The 27,068-nt window shown below is 39.9% G+C and overlaps 1 long non-coding RNA gene across 1 annotated transcript in view; it reads right to left on the reverse strand.

Moving 5' to 3' along the window:
• Positions 1-10,314: 10,314 nt before the first annotated feature.
• Positions 10,315-27,068, reverse strand: part of LOC116528608 — a 20,224-nt gene continuing 3,470 nt past the window's right edge. The window contains exons 2-3 of the long non-coding RNA XR_004259114.1: positions 14,865-14,867; positions 10,315-10,467 (exon numbers count right to left, since the gene is read on the reverse strand). This is a non-coding gene — a long non-coding RNA (uncharacterized LOC116528608). The remainder of the gene's footprint in view (positions 10,468-14,864; positions 14,868-27,068) is intronic.

A 27,068-nucleotide genomic window follows, 5' to 3' on the forward strand; every position in this document is an offset into this window, starting at 1 on the left:
TGCCTCTTCTTTTAGGGTAAAGCCAAAATCAATGGCTTTCAAAATTTCATAACCATTTCTCAAGAGAAAATGTTCATGACCAAAATCTGTATTCTTTAGTCCCTCCTCAAAAACCTTTACATAGGGTTCTTGGTGTCAGAAATCTTAATTAGATTTTTCCATGATGTGTTTCAAAGAATATTACTCCATTGAAATGCTCCATAAAAATGGATTAAACTTTGGCCACTTATATTGAAAAAGGTTTTGTTTCTTAAAAAAATGTATTGTATGTCATCCTTGAATGTTCACAGAGTACACAAGTGCATAAAATTCTTTTTTTTTTTTTTGAAATGGAGTCTCACTCTGTTGCCCAGGCTGGAGTGCAGTGGCACAATCTCGGCTTGTTGCAACCTCCGCCTCCTGGGGTTCAAGAGATTCTCCTGCCTCAGCCTCCCAAGTAGCTGGAATTACAGGTGTATGCCACCATGTCTGGCTAATTTTTTATATTTTTGGTAGAGATGGGGTTTTACCGTGTTGGCCAGGCTGGTCTTGAACTCCTGATATCATGTGATCTGCCCATGTTGGCCCCCCAAAGTGCTGGAATTACAAGCATGAGCCACTGTGCCCACCCTAAGTGCACTAAATTCTATGAGAAATCCTGCAGTTTTTAAAAAAAATGTGATATGGGCCAGCTGAGTAGACTCACTCCTTCATCTCAGGCCTGAGAAAGAGCCCCATGGGCCACCACTGGCAAATATGCCCATAGCCCAGCTGAGAAGCCATATGAGCATGTCCTGGGCCTGAGAAACAGCCCTGTGGACAACTCTTGGCAAACATACTACCAGGCCAGCTGAGCAGCTATGCAGCTATATCCTGGTCTTGAGAAACAGACCTGTGGGTAACTCCCAGCAGAAATGCCTCCAGGCCAGCCAAGCAGCTTTGCGCTATATCCTGAGCCAGAGAAACAGCACTTCAGGCTGTTCTTGGCAGGCATGCCTCCAGGCCAGCCATGCAACTATCTGCCCATGCTCCCAACCAGAGTAACAGCCCTGTGGCCTCAACCTCAGTGAGCCAGACCTCCAAGATGGCCAACTCACCATGTGCACACAAGTATCCTGGACTTGAGAAATAGTCTGGTGAGGCCACTGCTTGTGAAGCCACACCACTATCACCACAAACTCAGCCTTGGCCACTGAGAAACATGAAAATGTCACAGGTATGGATTACACAGGAAGAAACTACACAAAGTCTACACTACTGTGTCCACCTAGAACCAAAGCTAACACATCCCACCAAACCAACACCCCAGGACACATTCATACAAATAAGTATTCCCCTATGAAAGAAACTCCATATAAACGGAAGAGGCAACTTTTCCACTGGATGTGTAGAAATCAATGTAGGGACACATCAAACATGAAAAAGCAAGGAAATACGTCACCTCCAAAGGAAAATCATATTTCACCAGTCACAGACCCCAATCCTAAGAAAATGTATGAAAATGCCAGAAAATAATTCAAAATAACAATCATAAGGAACTCAGTGAGATACAAGGGGATACAGATAGTTAAGTCAATGAAATCAGGAAAAACAATTTATTATTTGAGCAAGAAATTTAAAATGAGATGGATATTTAAAACAAGCAAACAAATAGACAGAAATCTTAGGGCTAATGAATTCATTAATGAAATAAAAATACAGCCAAGGGCTTCAACATCAGAGTAGAATAAGCAGAAGAAATAATTTCTGGATTTGAAGACAGCTCTTTTGAAATAAAGAAAGGAAGGAAGAAAAAAGGAAAGGAAGGAAGGAAGGAAAGAAGGAAGGACAGGGACGGAAAGAAGGAAGGAATAATGAAAGCCTACTGGATTTATGGGACACCATTAAGCAAACAAATATTCATCTTATGGACATTCCAGAAGGAGAAGAGAAGGGAAAGGTGAGAAAGATATGTTTAATGAAATAACAGCAGAAAATCTCCCAAGTCTAGGGAGAGAGATGAATATCCAGATTGAGGAAGTGCAAAGAACCCCAAATAGATTCAACCCAAACAGATTCTCTCTGAGGCAAATTATCAAATTGTCAAAAGTAAAAGGCAACAAAAGAATTTTAAAAGCAGCAAGACAAAACTATTAAGTCACATATAAGGGAAAGCCCATTAGACTAACAATGAATTTCTCAGCAGAAATGTATTTATTTTCTTTTTTTCTTTTTTTGTTGAGATGGAGTCTCATTCCTCATTCTGTCACCCAGGCTGGAGTACATTGGTGTGATCTTGGCTCACTGCAACCTCTACCTCCTGGGTTCAAGTGATTCTCTCACTTCAGCCTCCCAAGTGGTTGAAATAACATGCTCCCGCCACCATACTTCGCTATGTTTTGTATTTTTAGTAGAAACAGGGTTTCACCATCTTGGCCAGGCTGTTCTCCAACTTCTGACCTCAAGTGATCCACCTGCCTTGGCCTCTCAAAGTGCTGGGATTACAGGTGTGAGCCACTGCGCCTAGCCAGGACTCCTACAGGCCAAAGAGAGTGGAATGATTAAAAAAAAATACTGCCAACCAAGAATAGTATACCAAGCAAAGCTATCCTTCAGCAATGAAGAAGAAATAAAATCTTGCACAGACAAAGAAAACCTGAGGGAACTCATCACCAGTAGACTGCCCTTAAAATAAATGATCAAGGGAGCCTTATATCTGGAAATGAAAAGATGACAATCACCATCATGCAAACATGCAAAATTGTAAAACTCACTTATAGGCTGGGCACGGTGGTACATGCCTGTAATCCCAGCACTTTGGGAGGTTGAGGCAGGTGGGTCACCTGAAGTCAGAAGTTTGAGACCAGCCTGGCTAAAATGCTGAAACCCACATCTCTACTAAAAATACAAAAAAAAATTGGCTGGGTACAGTGACACATGCCTATGGTCCCAGCTACCTGGGAGGCTGACGCAAAAGAATTGTTTGAACCTAAGAGGTGGAGGTTGCAGTGAGCCGAGTTCGTGCCACTGCACTCTAGCCTGGGTGACAGAGCAACACTCTGTCTCAAACAAACAAACAAACAAACAAGTCACTTATAGAACTGATACACAAAGGAAAAAAAGAGAAAAATAAATGTATCATTACAGAAAACCACCCAACTGAAAAAATAAATAATAACAGATAAAGAAATAAATAACATATAAAATAATCAGAAAACAATCCATCAGATGACAGGAATAAGTCCTCACCTATCAACAATAACTCTGAATGTAAATGGATTAAATTTCCCATTTAAAATACATAGACTGGCAAAATAGATGAAAAGACAAGACTCAACTATATGCTCCTTACCAGAAACTTAGCTTACCTGTAAAGACACACATAGACTGAAAATGAAGGAATGGGAAAAGGATATTCCATACACACAGAAACCAAAAGTGAGCAGAGTAGCTACCCTTATGTCAGACAAAAGAGATTTCAAGTTGAAAAATGTAAAAAAAAAAAAAAAGAAAAGAAAAAGACAAGCACATTATGTAATAATTATGGGAATCATGCAGTAAGAGAATATAACAATTGTAAATATATATGCACCATCCAGATATATAAAGTGAATATTGTTAGATCTAAAAGTAGAGATAGACCCCAATACAATAATAGTTGGGGACTTCAATACCCCCTCTCAGCACTGGACAGATCATCTAGACAGATTATCAACAAAGAAACATTGAATTTAAACTGCACCATAAGCCAGGTGCAATGGCTCTTACCTAGGCTCTTATAATGCCAGCACTTTGGGATGCTGAGGCAGGAGAATCACCCAAGCTCAGGAGTTTGAGACCAGACTGAGTCACATTGTGAAACTCCATCTCCACATAAAAAAAAGAAAATTAGCTGAGTGTGGTGAAGCACACCTGTAGTAGCAGCAGCTACTCAGGAGACTGGGGCAGGAAAACCACTTGAACCCAGGAAGTTGAGGATGCAGTGAGCCATAATCGCGTCACTGCCCTCCAGCCAGGGTGACAGAGTGAGACCATTTCTCAAATAGAAAAAGGAATTGAAAATAAAATTAAAAAAATAAACTGTACCATAGATCAGATGCCTAATAAACATTTACAGAACATTTCACCCAACAGTTACACAATATGCATTCTTTTTTTCAGCCATGGGACATTCTCATAGATTGACTTATGTTAGGAAATAAAACAGGTCTCCAAAAATAAACTTATTTTTTTTCGGAGACAGGGTCTTGCTCTTTCACCCAGGCTGGAGTGCAGTGGCATGATCTCGGCTCCCTACAACCTCCGCCTCCTAGGCTCAAGCAATCCTCCTGCCTCAGCCTCCAGGGTAGCTGGGACTACAGGCATGTGCCATCATGCCTGGCTAGTTTTTGTATTTTTTGTAGAGATGGGGTTTCACCATGTTGCCCAGGCTGGTCTCTCCTGAGCTCAAGCAACCTGCCCATCTTGGCCTCCCAAAGTGCTGGGATTACAGGTGTGAGTAAGCTGCTGCACCTGGCCTTATAAAATGTTTAAACATTGAAAGCATATCAAGTATCTTATTTGATGACAATGGAATAAAATTAGACATCAATTGTTATTGGGCAACATTAGAAACCATGCAAATACATGGAAATTAAACAATACGCTCCTGAGTGACGAATGGATGAAGGAAGAAATTAATAATGGAATTTAGGACAGGTACAATGGCTCGCACCTATAATCCCTACACTTTCAGAGGCTGAGGTAGGAGGATCATTTGAGGCCAGGAGTTTGAAAATAGCCTGAACAACACAGTGAGACTCTGTTTCTAATTAAATATTTTAAAGAAAGTATTAGCAAGAGTAATCAGACAAGAAAAAGAAACAGCAGTCGAATTGGAAAAGAGGAAGTCAAACTACCTCTGTTTGCCAGTGATACAATATTATACCTAGAAAACCCTAAAAACTCCTCCAAAAGATTGCTGCATCTGATAAATGAATTCAGTAAACTCTCAGGTTACAAAATCAATGTACACACATCAGCAGCACTGCTATACATCAACAATGACTGAGCTGAGAATCAAATGAGGAATTCATTCCGTTTACAGTATCTACAAAGCAAATAAAATGCCTAGGAATATATTAACCAAGAAAGTGAAAGATCTCTATGAGGAGAACTATAAACACTGTTGAAAGGAATCATAGATGACACAAAAAAAGGGAAATATATTTCATGTTCATGAATTGAAAGAATCAATATTGTGAAAATGAACATACAGCCCAAAGCAATCTACAGTTTCAAATAAATTCCTATGAAAATACCAACATTGGTCAGGCGCAGTGGCTCACGCCTATATTCTCAGCACTTTGGGAGGCCAAGGCAGGCCTATCACCTGAGGTCAGGAGTTTGAGACCAGCCTGATCAACATGGAGAAACCCCGTTTCTATTAAAAATACGAAATTAGCCAGGCATGGTGACACATGCCTATAATCCCAGCCACTTGGGAGGCTGAGGCAGGAGAATTGCTTGAGTCTGGCCAACAAGAGAGAAACTCTGTCTCAAAAAAAGAAAAAAAAAAAAAAAAAAGGAAAGAAAAGAAAATACCAACAGCTTTTTTCACAGAATTAGTAAAACCAATCCTAAAATTCATATGGGGACCCTTTTCACAAGATGGCGCTGAAAGCGAAGAAGGAAGCTCCTGCCCTTCCTAAAGCCGAAGCCAAAGCAAAGGCACTTTGGGAGGCCGAGGCGGGTGGATCATGAAGTCAAGAGTTCAAGGCCAGCCTGGCCAAGATAGTGAAACCCCATCTCTACTAAAAATACAAAAATCAGCCAGGTGTTGTGGCAGGCACCTGTAATCCCAGCTACTCTGGAAGCTGAGGCAGAAGAATCACTTGAACCTGGGAGGCAGAGGTTGTGGTGAGCCAAGATCATGCCATTGCACTCCAGCCTGGGTGACAGAGCAAGACTCCATCTCAAAAAAAAACCAAAAAACAAACAAACAAAAAACAAGAACAAGAAGAAAGAAAACAAAACAATAACAACAAAAAGTAAATGCAATAAATAAACAAGTAAATGGGACCTAATTAAACGAAAAAGCTTCTGCACAGCAAAAGAAATAATCATCAGAGTAAACAGACAACCTACAGAATGGGATACAAATTTTTGCAAACTATGCATTCAACAAAGGACAAATATCCAGAATCTATAAGGAACTCAAACAAATCAGCAAGAAAACAACAAATGATTCCATCAAAAAGTCAGCAAAGGATATGAATAGACATTTCAAGAAGATATACAAATGGCCAAAAAAATATGAAAAAAATGTTCAACATCACTAAATATCAGGGAAATGCAAATAGAAACCACAATGGGTTGGGCACAGTGGCTCATGGCTGTAATCCCAGCATTTCGGAGGCCAAGGTGGGCAGATCACAAGGTCAGGAGTTTGAGATCAGCCTGGCCAATATGGTGAAACCCCATTACTGCCAAAAATACAGAAATTAGCCAGGTATGGTGGCACGCATCTGTAGCCCCAGCCAATCAGGAGGCTGAGGAAGAAGAATTGCTTGAAGCCGGAAGGCAGACGTTGCGGTGAGCCAAGATCGCACCACTGCACTCCAGCCTGGGCAACAGAGAGAGACTCCGTTTCAGGAAAACAACAACAACACAATGAAATCAGACCTTACTCCACACAGAATGGCCATTATTAGAAAGCGAAGAAACAATAGATATTCACGTGGATATGAAAAAGAAACGCTGATGGAAATGTAAATTAGTATAAACTTTATAGAAAACTGAATGGAGATTTCTCAAAGAACTGAAAGTGGATCTACCATTTGACCCAGCAAACCCACTACTGAGTATCTATCCAAATGAAAATAAGTCAGTATATCAAAAAGACACACGCATGTGTATGTTTACTGCAGTGCAATTCACAATTGCAAAGATATGGCATCAACCTAAGTGCCCATCAACTGATGAGTGGATAAAGAAAATGTGATATACATATATATATATATATATATATATATATACACGTACATATATACCATGGAATACACACACTATAGAATGCTACTGAAAGAACTAAATAATGTCTTTTGCAGCCACTTGGATGGGACTTGAGGCCATTATTCTAAGTAAAGTGACTCAGGAATCAAAAACGAAATACCACATGTTCTCATTCGTAAGTAGGAGCTAAGCTATAGGTAGGTAAAGGTGTACAGAGTGGTATAATGGACCCTGAAGAATCAGAACAGGGGAGAGTGAGGAGGAAATGAGGGATGAATATCTATTGGGTATAAGATACACTGCTTGGATAACTTCTTAGTGACTTCTTTTCCTGCAGTCTAGGAATTTGTCTATTTCCTCTAGGTTTTTGAATTTATTAGTGTGAACACATACAACCCACCAAAATTAAACCAAGACAATATAAAAAGCCTGAACAGACCAATAACAAATAATGAGATTGAATCAGTAATAAAAAGTCTTCCAACAAAGAAAAGTCCAGGACCAAATGGCTTCACCATTGAATTCTTCATCATTGAATTCAAACTTTTTTTTTTTCTTGAGATGGAGTTTCGCTCTTGTTGCCCAGGTTGGAGCGCAATGGTGAGATCTCAGCTCACCGCAGCCTCTGCCTCCCAGGTTCAAATGATTCTCCTGCCTCAGCCTCCCAAGTAGCTGCCACCACACCCAGCTAATTTTGTATTTTTAGTAAAGACAAGGTTTCTCCGTGTTGGTCAGGCTGGTCTCAAACTCCCAACCTCAGGTGATTGGCTTGCCTTAGCCTCCCAAAGTACTGGGATTACAGGCATGAGCCATCAAGCATGGCTCAATTCTAGCAAACTTTTAAATAATTAATATCAATTTTTTCTCAAACTATTCCAGAAAGTTGAAGCAGAGGGAATTCTTCCTAAATCATTCTACTCAGCCAGCACAACCCTGATACCAGACAAGGATACCACAAAGAAAGAACACGACAGGCCAATATCCCTGATGAACATAGATGCAAAAATCCTTTACAAAACACTAGCAAACCAAATCATACAATACATCAGAAAGATAATATACCATGAGCCAGTAGCATTTCTCCCTGGAATGTATGGATGGTTCAACATAATACAAATCAATAAATATCACGCATCACATCAGTAGAATAAAGGACAAAAACTATATGATCATCTCAATAGATGCAGGAAAAACTTATGATAGAATTCAACATTGCTTCATGATAAAAACTCATAATGATTTAGGTATAGAAGGAAAGTTCCTCAAAATAATAAAGACCACATAATGACAAACCTACAGCTATCTCACTGAATGTGGAAAAGCTGAAAGCTTTTCCTCTAAGAACTGGAACAAGACAAGTATGAGAATTACGCCCAGTCTCACCACTTTTATTCAACATAGTACTGTAATTCCTAGCCAGAGCAATTAGGCAAAATAAAGAAATAAGGGACATCCACATGGGAAATGAGGAAGACAAATTGTTCCTGTTTTCAGATAACATGATCTTACATACAGTAAAACCTAAAGACCTTACCAAAAAGAACTCTCAGACCTGATAAGCAAATTTAGTAAAGTTGCAGGATACAAAATTAATACAGTATGCCAATATCAGTATTTGCATACACAAACAATGAACTAGCTGAAAAAAAATCAAGAAGACAATCTCTTTTACAGTAGCTACACACATACACATACACACATACCCCTAGGAATAAATTTAACCAAAAAAGTGAAAGATCTTTACATGGAAAATTTACAAAACACTGGTAAAAGAAGGTGAAGAGGATACAAACAAATGGAAAGACATCCCATGATTTTGGATTAGAAGAATTAATCTTGTTAAAATGACAATGCTATTCAAAGCAATCTATAGATTCAACACAATCCTTATCAAGACATCAATAACATTTTTCACAAAAATGGGGGGAAAAAATCCTAAAATTGTATCAAACCAGGAAGAAAAAAAAAAAAAACAATTAGCTAAGCAATCCTGTGTAAAAAGAACAAAGCTGGAGGTATCACACTACCAGACTTCAAAATATACTGCAAAGCTGTAATAACCAAAACATTATATTAGCATAAAAACAGACACATAGACCAATGGAACAGAATAGAAAACCCAGAAATTAATTTACATATTTACAGCCAATTGATTTTGACAAAGGTGCCAAGAACACTCATTAGCGAAAGGACAGTCTTTTCAACAAATGGTGGTGGAAAAACTGCGTATCTACATGCAGAAGAATGAAACTAGACCTCCACACCTCTCACTCTATACAAAACTCAATTCAAAATGGATCAGGCGGGCCTGGCACGGTGGCTCAAGCCTGTAATCCCAGCACTTTGGGAGGCCGAGGTGGGTGGATCACGAGGTCAAGAGATCGAGACCATCCTGGTCAACACGGTGAAACCCCGTCTCTACTAAAAATACAAAAAATTAGCTGGGCATGGTGGCGCGTGCCTGTAATCCCAGCTACTCAGGACGCTGAGGCAGGAGAATTGCCTGAACCCAGGAGGCGGAGGTTGCGGTGAGCCGAGGTCGCGCCATTGCACTCCAGCCTGGGTAACAAGAGCGAAATTCTGTCCCAAAAAAAAAAAAAAATGGATCAGGCTGGGCGTGGTGGCTCACACCTGTAATCCTAGCACTTTGTGAGGCCAAAGCAGGCAGATCACCTGGGGTCAGGAGTTTGAGACCAGCCTGGCCAACATTGTGAAACCCTGTCTCTACTAAAAATATAAAAATTAGCTGGGTGCAGTGGCAGGGGCTTGTATAATTCCAGCTACTTGGGAGGCTGAGGCAGGAGAATCGCTTGAACTTGGTAGGCGGAGGTTGTAGTGAGCAGAGATCATGCCATTGCACTCCAGCCTGGGCAACAGAATGAGACTCTGTCTCAAAAAAAAAAAAAAAAAATCAAAGACCTAAATGTAAGACCCAAAATGATAAAACTACTAGAAGAAAACAGGGGAAATGATTCAGAAAATTGGTTTGAGAAAATATTTTATTAATAAGACCTCAAAAGCACAAGCAACAAAAGCAAAAACAAATGGAATTATACCTAACTAAAAGCTTTCTGCCAGCAAAGGAAACAATCAACAGAATGAAAAGAAAAACTACAGAATGGGAGAAAATATTTGCAGACTACTCCGACAGGAGATTAATATCCAGAATACACAAGCAACTCAAACATCTCATAGCAAAAAACAAACAATCCAATTTAAAAATTGGCAGATGATTTAAACAGGTATCTCTCAAAAGAAGACATACAAATGGCCAACGAATTATCTGGAAAAATACACAACAATATTAGAGAAATGTAAATCAAAACCACAATGAGGTATCATCTCACCCCTTTAGGGTGGCTATTATCAAAAAGACAAAAAATAACAAATGTTGGTGAGAATGCAGAGAAAAGGGAACTCTTATTCACTGTTGGTGGGAATGCAGACTGGTATAGCTACTATTTAAAACAGTATGAAGATCTCTCAAAAAACTACAAATAGAACTAACATATGATCCTACAATCCTACTACTGGGAATTTATCCAAAAAGAAGGAAATAATGATATCAGAGATACATCTACACCCCTATGTTTATTACAGCACTGTTCACAATACCCAAGATACGGAATCAACCTAGGCATCCAACAACATGTGAATGGAGAAAGAAAATTTGGTATATATAAATCGTGAAATACCATTCAATCATAAGTGAGGATGAAATTCTATCAGTCACAGCAACATGGATGTTACAGAAAGATATTATATTACATGAAGTAAGCCAGGATCCGAATGTTAAACATCACGTTATCACTCATACCTGGAAGCTTTAAAACAATGATCTCATAGAAGTAAAAAGTAGAACAGAGAATACTAGAGGCTGGGAAGAGGAGAGGGAAGAAAGGGATTGAAATAATTTTTTGTTAAAAGATACAAAATTATAGCTACATAAAAGGAATAAGTTTCAGTGTTCTATGCCACCATAGGATGACTATAGTTAACAATAATATATAGTTTCAACTAGGTAGGAGGATATTAAATGTTCCCAACACAAAGAAATGATAAATGTTTGAGATGATGGATATGCTAGTTACCTTGATTTTATCACTATACATTACATGTATCGAAACATCACTATGTACCCCATGAATATGTGCAATTATTATCTGCCAATTTAAAAATGAAATAAAAGACATGCCAAAAAATGTCATATGACTCTGCATGTCTGAAATGTAATTGAACACTAGCCCTTTTATTCTAGCATATTTCAGTATCTGTTATTATCTGATAAGCTCTTGTTTAGCAGGACATATTTTGTGAAACACTCCCTTAACTCAGAGGGAGGACTCTAATGAGGACATTTCAGGCATTATATAGGCCAGTAGAACAGATATTTTGGACTTCTGTAGCAGCTTTCATATCATATCACATTATGTAAGCATATCAATTAGTATACATGCCTATCTGCTGTTATAGAGGCCCAAAATTCCAGTGATTTCAATAAGATAGAGCTTTATTTATCTCAAGTAACTGTCCAAAGGCGAGTAGCCTAGATTGACAAGATACCTCTGCCCTATCAGGCCATCAAGGGTCCCAGGCAGGCATTTGGTCTCTATGACCCTCAACATTGATTTCCAATCTCTGTCATTTCTAGAGTAGAAATTATATCTTTATTTATTTATTTTTGAGATGGAGTCTCACTCTGTTGCCCAGGCTGGAGTGCAGGGGCATGTTCTCAGCTTTGCAGCCTCCACCTTCCAGGCTCAAGAGATTCTCCCATCTCAGCCTCCCAAGTAGCTGGGACTACAGGCAGGCGCCACCACACACACTAATATTTGTATTTTTTGTAGAGACAGAGTTTCATCACATTGCTTGGCTTGTCATGAACTCCTGAGCTTAGGCAGTCCACCCACTTTGGCCTCCCAAAGTGCTGTCATTGTGGGCATGAGCCAACCATGCCTAGCAGAAGAAGCTACCTCTTTAAGAAACAATGGGGATATTGCCTAAATCAATTCTTACATATCATTGGCTAGTCCCATGTCCGCACCTAGCTCTAAGGAAAGTGTAGTTTCTAGCCGAGTTGCCCTATGCCCTCTTAAAAGGTGGGGAAATTATATTCCAAAAAGGAAGAAGGGACCATAGACATTGGGTCAATGAGCAATCTCCCTGGGACCATAAACACTGGAGTCAGGGGTGATGATCAATGGGTAATCTGCCACTGTATTTGGCCTACTTCCTTAAAGCTTATGGAGCTCTCGCTTCTGGATAACAGAATGGAAGTAGTCATATAAATGAAGGAGAAAATGCCAATTTTTCATTAGAGAGCTTTATAGATCCTACTTCAAATCAGGATGATAAACATCATCTTTAAATTATCATCATCTTGTATCTCCTTGAAAAGTTTGAGGCAATGCACAATTCCTAGTTTAAAATGCAACTCAAAACTGTTTTTTTTTAAGAGATAGAACTCACTATACTGCCCAGACTGGAGTGCAGTGGTCATTCACAGGCCTGACCATAGCACACCACAGCCATGAACTCCTATGCTCAAGGGATGCCTCCTTAGCCTCCTGAGTAGCTGGCACTACAGGAGTGCATCATTGTGCCTGGCTTCAAAACTGCTCATTTAAAAAACAAACTTGGACTTATTAGTAGTCAGATAATTATAAGCTCCATAAGGATAGTGACTTACCATTGTTGTCAGAACAATGTCTCACACTATAGGTGCTTGGGAAATAAATATTCCATGAATGAATAAGAAGCAATATTTTAAAATTAGATACTATTATCTCCTATTAAATTAGTAAAGATTTGAAATAATGATGATGCTCAATGCTGATGAAGATGCAATAAGGCAGACAATTTCACATATTACAGATGGAAATATAAATTGGTACAACTTTTCTCAAAGGTGGTTTTTAAAATTACAACTACAAAGCAAACAAGTTTTTGCTGATCATATGAGCAAAGATATAAAAATTTGTTAGTATATTATCTTGATGAGGGTAACAGGAAGCATGCTCTTTCACACATTACTGATGGGAGTCTATTTGGAATTACCATTGTAGAGATACTTGAAATTGCCTATCAAAATAAAAATCCATATACTCTGACTTAGTCATTTCTCCCGTAGAGATTTGTTTTGAAGACATATTTTACACATTTGCAATAATCGTATATATTAAGGGTGCACACTGCAGGCTTCTTTGTAATGATAACAGCCTGGAAAAGGCCTAGATGTTCATCGTTGGAAGGCATAATTAAATGCCACACAGCAATTAAAAAGACACGTTATTAAAACTATAAAAATCAAAATACACAACAGTGTTCCTACAATACCATCATTTGGTGGGTTGCTTCAAAAGTTGCAGGGGAATACACACACACACATACATATAGTCTAGGGAGAAGAAATAAGACTGAAGGTCAGAGATGAAAAGACGACCTTCACTTTTATATACTTTTAAATTGTTAAATACTTTTTAAAATCATATATCACTTTTACAACAAAAGTATAAAACTTTCAAAGGCACTATTCATAATCTTTGACTCAATAATTTTCTTCCTAGCAACATATTCCCCTAGATAATTTGAGACAAAAATCTACTCCCAATATGGATCAAAAACTTGAAAATAACCTAATGTCCAATATTATGTAAACACTTGTAAAAATTATAATTTATTGTTTGAGGCGGAGTCTTGCTCTGTCACCCAAGCTGGGGTGCAGCGGCATGATCTCGGCTCACTGCAACCACACATGGCTAACTTTTGTATTTTTAGTAGAGAGGGGTTTCACCATGTTGGTCAGGCTGATCTAGAACTCCCGACCTCAGGTGATCCACCTGCCTCGGCCTCCCAAAATGCTAGGATTACAGGCGTGAGCCACTACGCCGGCCAAAAAAAAATTATAATTATTTGATAACATTTTCAGTGATACTAGAGAATGATACAACGTAACAAAAATAAAAGGACCCAAAAAGGGTATATATTATACCTTCAATTTGATGAGAAAAGAAATGGAAAAAAGAAAAAAGAAAAGAAAAGCTTAGTTAAAAGGCTACAAGTACATATACCAGAATGTTACTGTTGCTGATAGACGGACTTGACTGCAAGCTGTCCAGGTTCTTGGCGTTTTGAATAAAGAATTGGACAAAATGCGCAGCAAACCAAGGAAAGAGTGAAGCAACGAGAAAACGAAAGCAGAGATTTCTTGACAATGAAAAGTAGCCTCCACAGTGTGGGAGTGGCCAGAGCAGTGGCTCAAGGGCCCCAGATATATAATCTTCTCCGGTGGAAATACTCCCTAGGGGTTTCTCATTGGCCACTTGTTGTTCAACTCACGTAAATACAGTGCCTGCTAATTGGTTGTGGAAAGCAACCAATCAGAGGCTGAAGTGAAGTTACAAAGGTTAGACTCCTATGCAAATATCTGATTGATTGTGGAAAGCAACCAATTAGAGGCTAAAGTGATTTTACAAAGTTGCACTTCTGTGCAAATGAAGACTTGGCTCGCAATCAGTCTGATTGGTTGAGGACAGCAACTAATTAGAGGCTGCAGTGAAGTTACAAAGTTACACTCCTATGCAAATATCTGATTGGTTGCTTTTTGCAGAGGTAATTTCAATTTCCTATCTGCCATGCAGAAAAGGTGGGATTTACAAAGGGTGTAGCCTCTGGTCCTTTGGTAACTTAGGTGTGTAAAGTTAGGGGTTTCCTTTCAGTTTAGTTCTAGGAAATTAGCTTGAAATGGCCTTAGGTTCCCTGCCTTCAGACCCTATTCTCCTGCCTCATTACCAGCTGTTGCCACTAGAGAGTAGCACTATGGATGAGTATTTACTCGGTTTCTTTATACTTTTCTGTTTGATGATATCAGTTAGGGCTCTTCTGGTTGCAAACATCAGAAATCTAAATCAAACTAGCTTAGTAAAAAGGCTATTTATTGGTTCACTGAACCAGTCAGGGCACTGATACATGTTGGCTCATGAAACCATTTGCTAAAACTGACTGCAACCAGGAAATCTGTTTCCTTTCTGCTCCTCCCTGTACGTTGGGGTCAATGTCTCCTACGGTAGATCTGCCTTCTCCACAAGCCTTAGAACCCTGTTGCCAGTAGCTCCTGGATTCACATTTTCTAGTTCTGACAAGGAAAATCAAAGACTGTCCCCTCATTATCTGAGTGGGGTTGGAGAGGTGCATGTAAAACAATCCCAATGAAAAGTTCTCATTGGCCTATGTTAGATCACATGCCCAACCATTACCCAATCACAGTGGCTCAGGTGGCAGTAAAGCGTATCATGGGCCAACTTGGATCAGGTGTCTACTCTTAGAATAATTACTGTTGCTAGGAAGATAGATTTGTGAAAGGAAACAGCAGCATCCACTGACCAGATGGCTAGTGCAAGGAAATGAAGAGTACCATGGTGTCTAGAAAGGAAGAAAGCTATTAGGCTCTCAGAATAATAATGTATATTGCACTTTTCAATGAGCATGTTTTATGCAGATAATCATGAAAAAAAAATCATGAAAATCAAGAAAGAAAAATTTAAAGTAAAAAAAGAACACTACTTTCTTCTCTTTCCTTCTTGCCCTGGGGCTCAGTAGTGTCCCTGAAACACTTTCTTACAGACTTTCTAGCCACTTGTGAAAACAATGATACTCACTTTTTGATTAGAACTTGGAATCAAACTTGCTTACCCGTAAATGGCCTAGTAAAATAGTTTTCTGAAATCCAGAATCTGGTTAGTTGTGCGTGTGTGTGTGTGTGTTTTTTTTTTTCCTAAGTCACCTTCCAGTAAACAGTAACACTGCATCTGAGTTCTACCCTATGGTTTGAATTTTGGGTGAGGCTCAATTTCAAAGGCCCTGGTTTCTGCATTTTTCTGCCTCCCCTGAACTAGCCAAGTCTGTGTTTGTTGACCTTCACAGCACAATGCAAAATACCCTTGTTTGCTTTGGCCTGTCCTGATGGGCAAGGAGTCATGTCTGAGTTTGCCTTTCACTGTTTGATTTGCTAATTCTGTTGTGTATTTTAGTAACTTTCTATATACATCACTAGACACCTTTGTTAATGACTCATTATTTCAATGTTTTGTGGAAAAAAGATGATACAATGTGCTCTACTTTATTATGAATTTGTTACTTTCTGTAAAATTATGAGACTAAGCACCAACTCATAATGGAATATACTCATTACATATTTATTTCTAAGTATAATAGAAGTAACCACTATTATACTAGATATAGGATAAAATTACATAGAATTATAAAAAGCTGAATATGAGACTCATCCATTCTTTTTTATTTTTCAATTGCAGTAAAATACATATAAACATAAATTTACTATTGTAACCTATTTTTGTGTGTGTGACAGAGTCTCACTCTGTTGCCCAGCCTGGAGTGCAGTGGTGCCATCTTGGCTCTCTGCAACTTCGTCCTCCTGGGTTCAAGCTATTCTTCTGTCTTATCCTGTGGAGTAGCTGGGATTACAGGCATGTGCCACCAGGCCCAGCTAATTTTTTTTTTTTTTTTGAGATGGAGTTTCGCTCTTGTTGCCCAGGCTGGAGTGCAAAGGTGTGATCTCGGCTCACCACAATCTCCTCAACCTCCTCCTCACGGGTTCAAGCGATTCTTCTACCTCAGCCCATCAAGTAGCTGGCCGACTAATTTTTTGTATTTTTAGTAGAGATGGGGTTTCTCCATGTTGGTCAGGCTGGTCTTGAACTCCTGACCTCAGGTGATCTTCTCGCCTCAGCCTCCCAAAGTGCTAGGATTAAAAGCATGAACCACCATGCCCGGCCTGTAACCATTTTTAATTGTAGTTTAGCAGTATTACATACATTCACTTTGTTGTGCAACACATCTCCAGAATGCTTTTCATCCTACAAAAATGAAGCTCTATACACATTAAACAAATTCCCATTTTTCCCTCCCTCCAGCCTCTGACAGTCACCCTTTTACTTTCTGACTCTTTGTGTTTGACTACTCTAGATACCTCATATAAGTGGAATCATAAAATATTTGTCCCTTTGTGGTTGGCCTATTTCATTCAGCATAATGTCTTTAAGTTTCATCCATGTTGTAGCAAGTAATCAGAATTTCGTTCCTTCTTTTTTTTTTTTCAAATTAACATAATTAGCTTTTTTATTGTTGAACTCCATTCTTTTTTTTTTTTGTTTTTTTTTTTGAGAAGGAGTTTCGCTCTGTCAACCAGGCTGAAGTGCAGTGGTGTGATCTCAGCTCACTGCAACCTCTGCTTCCCAGGTTCAGGTGATTCTCCTGCCTTATCCTAAGTAGCTTGGGTTACAAGCATGCACTACCACACCCAGCTAATTTGGGGTGGGGTTTGTTTGTTTTTTGAGACAGAGTCTTGCTCTGTCATCCAGGCTGGAGTGCAGTGGCTCGATCTCGGCTCACTGCAACCTCTGCCTCCCAAGTTCAGCAATTCTCCTGCCTCAGCCTCCTGAGTTGCTGGGATTACAGATGCGCACCACCATGCCTGGCTAATTTTTGTATTTTTAGTAGAGACGGGGTTTCATCATGTTGGTCTTGAACTCCTGATCTCATGATCTTCCTGCCTGGGTCTTCCGAAGTGCTGGGATTACAGGTGTGAGCCACTATGCCCAGCCGCTAATTTCGTGTCTTTAGTGGAGATGGGGTTTCACCATGTTGGCCAAGCTGGTCCTTGAACTTTTGACCTCAAGTGATTTCCCTGCCTCGGCCTCCCAAATTGCTTGAATTATAGACTTCAGCCACTGTGCCTGGCCTTATTCGTTCTTATGGCTGAATATATTCTGTTGCATGTATCACATTTTGTTTATCCATTCATATGTTGATGGACACTTGTATTGCTCCCACATTTGGGCTATTGTGAATAATTGCTGAAGAATGAGGAACTGGGAGCCAGCCATTCAAAATAAACATAAGTGTACAAACATCTTTTTCAGACAAAGAGTCTCAAAAGGGTCCAAAAGAATTAAATAATTCTTTTGGTCATATACTCAGAAATACAATTGTGGAATCGTATGGTAATTCTAGTTTTAAGTGTGTGTGTGTGTGTGTGTGTGTGTGTGTGAGAAATGGGGTCTCATGCAGTGGCACCATCCTGGCTCACTGCATCCTCCACTTCCCGGGTTCAAGCAATCTTCCCGCCTCAGCTGCTGAGTAGCCAGGTCTACAGCCATGTGCCACCATGCCCAGCTAATTTTTACATATTTTTGTAGAGATAAGGTCTCACTATGTTGCCCAGGCTGATCTTGAACTTCTGGGCTCAAGTGATCCACCAGTCTCAGCCTCCCAAAGTACTGGAATTACAGACATAAACCACTGCACCTGGTCACGCCTGTAATTCCAGCACTTTGGGAGGCCAAGACAGGTGAATCATGAGGTCAGGAGTTCGAGACTAGCCTGGCCAACATGGTGATCCCCGTTTCTATTAAAATACAAAAAAATTAGCCAGATGTGGTGGCACCCACCTGTAGTCCCAGCTACTTGGGAGGCTGAGGCAGGAGAATTGTTTGAATCCAGGAGGCTGAAGTTGCAGTGAGCCAAGACCATTGCACTCCAGCCCAGGTGACAGAGTGAGACTCCATCTCAAAAATAAAAAAAAAAAAACTAAGATAAAAATTAAAAACTAAAAAAAATTTTAAAAAGATATTCCCAAATAAAGTATATTTACCAAAAGTGAAAATTTTATTCTAAATATATTGTCAGTGTAGTCAAAGATGGATATTTAAGTTGAATATAAGAACTGGGAAAGTTGAGGCCAGGAGCAGTGGCTCATGCCTGTAATCCTAGCACTTTGGGAGGCTGAGGTTAGTGGATCACTTGAGGTCAGGAGTTTGAGACCAGCCTGGCCAACATGGCAAAAACCCATCTCTAATAAAAGTACAAAAATTTTCTGGGTATGGTGGCCAGTGCCTGTAATCCCAGCTACTTGGAAGACTGAGGCAGGAGAATCACTTGAACTTGGGAGGTGAAGGTTGCAGGGAGCTGAGATTACACCATTGCACTACAGCCTGGGTGAAAGGGTTCTCAAAAAAAAAAAAGAACTGGGAAAGTTGGAGTGTGTGTTAAAATATTGTTGCTATTTACACTCCAATAGCTTGGGGTTCAAATAACTTGTGATGTTTTAAAATTGCTGAACCAAGAAAGGGTGGGCCCAGAACACTGCAGGCTTAGAGTACAAACTTTACCCTCACATGCTCAACCATTTGTGTCTAAAGCATGTCTACTATGCTAAGGCAACAATGTCAGAGGAGGGACATCTAGCCTCACCAACGTGCTATACCAAGACCACTCATACTCTGTGTGCTGTTGCTGAACCAGGCTACCATTTCAGACTTTCCTTGGCTTGGGGTAATTTCCATTTGAAGACTATTGGCATCTTTTCCTATCATTTATTTGGCCTTGGTCAAATTATCTCAGTCCTTCAGAGACAATATTGTGGTTCAGCTATAATATTGAACCACAGAGAAGAAAACTTTCTTCGCGCATTTCTGCAAATTTACTCAGTTTACTCCCCTCCCTTCCCAAGGTCCAGCCTTGCAAACCAAAGGCTATTGGTAAGAGCAGCCTTTGTCAAGCCACAAAAGAACCTGTTATACATTTTCCCCAGGGCCCAGGGGCCTACTTGACATAATTTGCATAACTAAGATCTGCTTCTCAAGTGGTTCTTCAGAACAAAAAAGAACAAGGATAATCTGCTCCAAGGAGTCTTGCTGTTTTTAAAACAGAGACAATGTTTAAAAGCAATTGATTTGGCAGAAGTTTAATATAATCAGGAAGCCTCTCCACTGACAGCCAGCCTGGCCTACCCTTATGTGTGTGCACACATGGACACACACACACACACACACACACACACACACACACACACCCCCGACCTAGGTTAGCTTTCTCTCAATTCAGATTCATGAATGTTTCTATGGTCTGTGATTGTGTACACTCTAATAGTTCTCAATTAGAGAATTTGGAGAATGTAAAGACGATTTGAATTTGTTTAAAAAAACTTTGTAAGTTTCCCTTAAAATCGTAGATTCCAATAAACAATATTTAGGGTTTTGGTGGTATTGGAATTAACAAGAGAGTAAAACTGATGAGCTATAAGGGCAAGTTATTTGTAAACTCCAAAATATATCTGAATATATCAGTCTTTTTGACTTTCCACACTTTAAGCTCTGTCAAGACTCTGTTTAGAGTATTTAAAATCGAAAAAAAAAATGCATATTTAATTTTAGGCCAGGTGCGGTAGCTCACGCCTATAATCCCAGCACTTTGGGAGGCCGAGGCGGGCAGATCACGTAAGATCTTGAGTTCGAGACTAGCACGATCAACATGGAGAAACTCCGTTCCTACTAAAAATATAAAAAATTAGCCGGGCGTGGTGGCACATACCTGTAGTTCCAGTTACTCGGGAGGCGGAGGCAGGAGGCAGAGGCAGGAGGCAGAAGAATCGCTTGAACTCAGGAGGCAGAGGTTTCGGTGAGCCGAGATCACGCCATTGCACTCTAGCCTGGGCGAAAAGAGCAAAACTTTGGCTCAAAAAAAAAAAAAAAAAAAAAAGAATATTTAAAATAGCAACTGGTAAAACATAGCATACTAGTTATGGGTTCTAGATATGAAGTCAGCAGACCTAGGCTTCACCCCAACACCCCTACTTCCTACCTGTGACTTGGTGGGAGGCAGATCCTCCTTGACTCATTTAGTACCTACTTTATATGATTGTTGTGCAGATTAAACGAGAAAAATAAAATAAGAGTGTTAAAAATCCAGTAAGTGCTCAAAAATATCAGCCATTGTAATTACTATAATTGTTTGTGAAATTTGATATTTTATTTTTTTCCAGTCATGGTCTCACTCTGTCACCCACAGTGGAGTGCAGTGGCACAATCACAGCCCACCCCACCATGTCTGGCTAATTTTTTGTAGAGATGGAGTTCTCATAATGTTGCCCAGGCTGGTTTCAAACTCCTGAGCTCAAGGGATCTGCTGCCTTGGCCTCCCAAAGTGTTGGAATTACAGGTGTGAGCCACCATGCCCAACTATACTTACCATGACTCCCATTTGTGCCACTGCCTTCATTTCTATAACCTGGCAAGTATTTACATTGTCATTTACAATATAAACATCTATTACTTTCATCTCCCTTAAATAGGCCCAGTCTTCTAAAATGCAGAAAGCAGAGAATAATTCAATTAAGAAGACTCAGTCCCTTGTTAGTGTCCTGATATTTAAACATTTAGCTCAAGTATTGATTCTTTTTGTATTTAAATCAATTTTAGATGTTAACAATAGCGAATCTAATTGCTAGTGACCCTACAATTAACAAAATAACACAAATCATGGACATCAAATACATATTAAAGTCTGATAACAGGTCATTTTTTCCTCTTAGTTCTTTGAGGTTATTGATCAAGCCCAATGTAATTTCTCTTTCCAAATGGAATTCTGGCTCTTATGTAAGAATAAGGAAGTAACAACATCCCCTGGAGAGGGCTATCAGACCGCCCTGACTAGGTTAGGATGTCAATTCAAAGGAGGAAATGAAAATTAAACAACCCAGCTGAAGCACAGATGGGAAACTGGATAAGCTGTTCACCCTCTATTTTGATTACTACAACATTTGTTAGGGTTAAATGCCTGATGTGTGTTTGGGAATGACAGTTATTCTGCTGCTAAAAAGAAAGGAAATGAATGATCCCATCAACATTGTGATGTGGTTGAGATTTATCTGCATCTAATCTAACCATGTTTGGGATATGTTGAAAATCTTGATCTATTCAAAAGTTTCCAATTTGGGAGAACTTTCTTCCTTGTCAGCACCCAGAAAAGCCTTTGAAGTGGATAGGAACTCTACAAATGAAGGGAGAAATACACATGGAATGAATAGGCCTTAAACATTTTGCAAAATTCCCAAAGTCTTTTCCACAGCCACATTCTTCTCCTGCTATGATTACTCTATGCTCATTTTAAGGAAAAGATTATCAGTGGATCAGAAGCCAGAGGGTGGTATAGACCCGAGGCTACTGCATCTTTGCTATGATGCTGGTGGGCTGCAGAGAGCCTCCCTCTCCTCCCAGCCTTTCTACATTTAGGGGAAAAAATGTCAAAAGAGGCAGAACAACTGAAAAAATAAATATTTTGACCAGTCGTGGTAGCTCACGCCTGTAATCTCAGTACTTTGGGAGGCTGAGGTGGGAGGGTCACCTGAGGTCAGGAGTTCGAGACCAGCCTGGCAGACATGGTGAACCCTCGTCTCTACTAAAAATACAAAAATTAGCTGGGAGTGGTGGTGGGTGCCTGTAATTCCAGCTACTCAGGAGGCTGAGGAAAGAGAATTGCTTGAATCCAGAAGGCAGAGGTTGCAGTGAGCCAAGATTGTGCCACTGCACTCCAGCCTGGGCGACAGAGTGAGACTGTCTCTAAATAAATAAATAATAAATAAATAAATGTTTGTCCAACAGTAGTTCTAGGAAGAGAGAACAGAGGGGGAAAAAATGATAAAAATAACAGGATATTCCCCAGAGCTAATATGTAAAATTGTAGAATGAAAGAACCAATTAAGTACAGAACAGGATCAAAAATTAAAAAAAAAAAAAAAAAAAAAAAAAACTGGGGGGGGGGGGGGCACACCCCTATAATCCCAGCATTTCGGAAGGCTGAGGCAGGTGGATTGCTTGAGCGCAGGAGTTCAGGACCAGCCTGGACAACATGGTGAAACCCTGTCTCTACAAAAACTACAAAAATCAGCAGGGTGTGGTGGCACAGGCCTGTAGTCCCGGCTACTTTGGGAAACTGAGGTGAGAGGATCAGGTGAGCCCAGGAGGTGGAGGTTACAGTGAGCAGAGATCGCACCAATGCTCTCCAGCCTGGATGACAGAGCAAGACACTACCTAAAAAAAAAAAAGGCCAGGTGTGGTGGCTCACACCAATAATCCCAGCACTCTGGAAGGCCAAGGTGGGCAAATCACGAGGTCAGGAGTTCCAGACCATCCTGGCCAACATGGTGAGACGCCCATCTCTACTGAAAAAATACAAAAATCAGCCAGACATGGTGGTGTGTGCCTGTAATCCCAGCTACTCAGGAGGCTGAGGCAGGAGAATCACTCGAACCTGGGAGGCAGAGGTAATGAGCCGAGATCACACCACTGCACTCCAGCCTAGGCAATAGAGAGAGGCTTTGTCTCAAAAAAAAAAAAAAAAAAGTCACATATCTATATCTAGACGCATTCTGAAATTTCAGAACACCATGGAAAAAGTGTTTCAGAACACTTTGGCCTGGTGGTGAAGTGGGGACAGGTTACTACAAATAATTGCAAAGATCCTGTTGCCACATGGGATGCAAGAAAGCAATGGAGTAGAGAGTGGAGTAGCTTATAATGAACTTATAAATAAAGCATGGAAAATGTAAGTAGAGTTGCAATAAATATAAAGATTATTTCAAATTGACAACAGAAAATGAATTACAAAGTTTAAAAAATGTACTTCCAGTTTTCAATCAGGTATATAAGGAACTTGGAAATTGGGCACTATTTGAGTAGTAGTTCCTGAAGAAAATGAGTCTTTGTTTAGTTAAGGGAGGTTTTTTTTTTTTTTTTTCTTTTAACCAGTTAAACTTCAGTAGCAATTCTGAGTCCTGTTGCTTCAGACTGCCTGGGAGAGACCATCATCAAAACCCTCTCTATAGGTCATCCAATGATTCAAGGCCAGGCGCAAGAAACCAGATAGATAGATAAATAGCTAGCTAGATACATACATACCTAAATTTATAGATAGAATCAACAACACTGCTTTAATTTGGCATAAATTTTGGCCTAAATTATCACTGCTGCATTATAATCAAGTTTGCTTAATCAACTGTTTTTAGCATACATAAGCTTCAATTAATTTAGAAGATAGTGGAGGCCATGTGCAGTGGCTCATGCCTTTAATCTCAGCACTTTGGGAGCCCAACTGGGAGGATTGCTTGAGTGCAGGACTTCAAGACCAGCCTGGGCAACATAACGAAACGCCACCTCCACAAAAAATTTAAAAAATTAGCAAGATGTGGTGACGCATACCTGTTGTCCCAGCTATTCTGGAGGCTGAGATGGGAGAATGCCTTGAGTTCCAGAGGTAAAAGCTGTAGTGAGCCATGAACTCACTGCTGCACTCCAGCCTGGGTGACAGAGTGAGACCTTTTCTCAAAATAACAACAACAACAAAACCATGACAATAAAGCAGTTTCACTAGTCAGAATAGATATAGTAGAAATAAAATATTAATGGAATTAATCTGGTAGTGTATGGAAAACCATTATATCATGACCTAGGATATTTTACACAAGGAATCTGAGATAGTCAACACAAAGAAATCTGCTTAGGTTTACCATGGTAATCTCTAGCTGCTGGGAATATAAAATTTTATTTTCTTCACGTTTTTTTTTTAGGTCATCCTAGAAAATCAATGGGAATAATAATAAATAGTTATACTCAATAAGAAGGCCAGATAAAAGTTCATAACCTCCCTAGATCCCCAGCGGTAATCAAATAAAAGGGTCTTTAAAAATATTTTATTCAAGGATTGGGTGCGGTGGCTCACACATGTAATCCCAGCACTTTAGGAGGCTGAGGCGGATGGATCATGAGGTTAGAAGATGGAGACCATCCTGGCCAACATGGTGAAACCCCAACTCTACTAAAAATACAAAAATTAGCTGGGCATGGTGGTATGCACCTCTATTCCCAGCTACTTGGGAGGCTGAGGCAGGAGAATCACTTGAACCCGGGAGGTTGCAGTGAGCCAAGATCGTGCCACTGCACTCCAGCCTGATGACAGAGTGAAACTCCGTCTCAAACACAAACACTAAACAAAACAAAACACAAATCTTAATTTATAGTAGCAATAAAAGCTATGAAATGTCTAGGAATAAATTTAACAAGACTTTTGCAAGGTTTATATTAATAAATCCTAAAACTTTCCTGAAGGGTTTGGATTCATTTCGTAGGGCTGCCAAAACAAAGCACCATAAATTTGGTGGCTGAAACCAATAGAAATTTATTCTCTCATAGTTCAGGAGGCTAGCAGTCTTAAATGAAGATGTCAGCAGAGTTGGTTTTGGAGGCTGTGAGGGAGGTATTGCTCATGCTGCTAGTGGTTTTGGCAATTCTTGGTGTCTCTTGGCTTAAAGACACATTACTCCAATCTCTACCTCTATTTTCACATTGCCTTCCCTGTACCTCTGTGTGTCCTTTTCTGTCTCTTATAAGGATACTCTCATGAATTTAGGGACCACCATAGTCCTGTATAATCTCATTTCAATCATTACCTTACTCTTACACATATATATATATTTTTTGAGAAAGGGTCTTGCTACATTACACAGGCTGCAGTACAGTGGCACAATCATAGCTCACTGCAGTCTCAACCTCCCACACTGAAGCGATCTTCCCATCTCAGAGTATCTGGGACTACAGATGTGTGCCACCACACCCAGCTAGGTTTATTTATTTATTTATTTTGAGACGGAGTCTTGCTCTGTCTCCCAGGCTGGAGTGCAATGGTGCTATCTCAGCTCACTGCAACCTTCACCTCCTGCGTTCAAGCGATTCTCCTGCCTCAGCCTCCTGAGTGGCCGAGATTACAGGTGCACACGACCATGCCCGACTAATTTTTGTACTTTTAATAGAGACGAGGTTTCACCATGTTGGTCAGGCTGGTCTTGAAGTCTTGACCTTGTGATCCACCTGCCTTGGCCTCCCATAGTGCTGGGATTACAGGCGTGAGCCACTGCACCTGGTGGTTTAAAATTTTTTGTAGAAGTGGGCTCTTACTATGTTGCCCAAGCTGGTCTCCACCTCATGGACTCAGGAAATCTCCTATCTCAGCCTCCCAAAGTGTTGGGATTGCAGGCATGAGCCACGGATATATATATATAATATATATATATATTATATATATTATATATATAGTATATAATATATATAATATATATAATATAATATATATATTATATATATTATATATTATATACAATATATATAATATATATAATATATAATATATATTATTAAAAAAGAAAATTATATATATTATATATAATATATATATATAATTTTCTTTTTGAGATGGGGTCTCATTCTGTAACCCAGGAGTTGGAGGTTATAGTGAGCTATGATAACACCACTGTACTCCAACCTGGCAACAGAGTGAGATCCTGTCTCTTAAAAAAAACCAAACCAGGCTGGGCCTGGTGGCTCACGCTTGTAATCCCAGCACTTTGAGAGGCTGAGGCAGGTAGATTATGAAGTCAAGAGATAGAGACCATCCTGGCCAACATAGTGGAACCCCATCTCTACTAAAAATATAAAAAAATTAGCGGGCATGGTGGTGCATACCTGTAATCCCAGCTTTTCGGGAGGCGGAGGCATGAGAATGGCTTGCACCCAGGAGGTGGAGGTTGCAGTGAGCCAAGATCGCACCACTGCACTCCAGCATGATGACAGAACAAGACTCCATTAAAAAACAACAAAACAAAACCCAAACCACTTAATTACTAGAAAACAAGTCAGAAAGGAGGAATATAGACAAGATGAAACCAACAGAAAACAAATAGATGGTAGAGTTACACCAGATCATCTCAATAAGTTCAAGTGTAATTGGATGTCAGGTTTCTTTATAAAACATTAAATGATATGTTGTTCATCAGAAACACACTTTCAACGTAAAGACACAGATGACAGCAAAAGGATGGGAAAAGGATAGCATGAAAATATTAATTAAAAGAAAGCTAGAGGCTGGGTGCAGTGGCATGCACGTATAATCCCAGCAGTTTGGGAGGCCCAGGTGGGTGAATCACTTGAGGTAAGGAGTATGAGACCAGCCTGGCCAACACGGTGAAACCCCACCTCTACTAAAAATACAGAAATTAGCCAAATGTGGTGGCATGCGACTGTAATCCCAGCTACTCGGGAGGCTGAGGCGGAAGAATTGCTTGAACCCAGGAGGCAGAGGTTGCAGTGAGCTGAGATCGTGTACTGCAGCCTGGGTGACATAGTGAGACCTTGTCTAAAGAAAGAAAGAAAGAGAGAGAGAGAGAAGGAGGGAGGGAGGGAGGAAGGAAGGAAGGAAGGAAGGAAGGAAGG

Source organism: Sapajus apella, unplaced genomic scaffold, assembly GCF_009761245.1.
Source record: "Sapajus apella isolate SASKATOON/1434 unplaced genomic scaffold, GSC_monkey_1.0 scaffold59, whole genome shotgun sequence".
Lineage (NCBI taxonomy): Eukaryota > Metazoa > Chordata > Mammalia > Primates > Cebidae > Sapajus > Sapajus apella.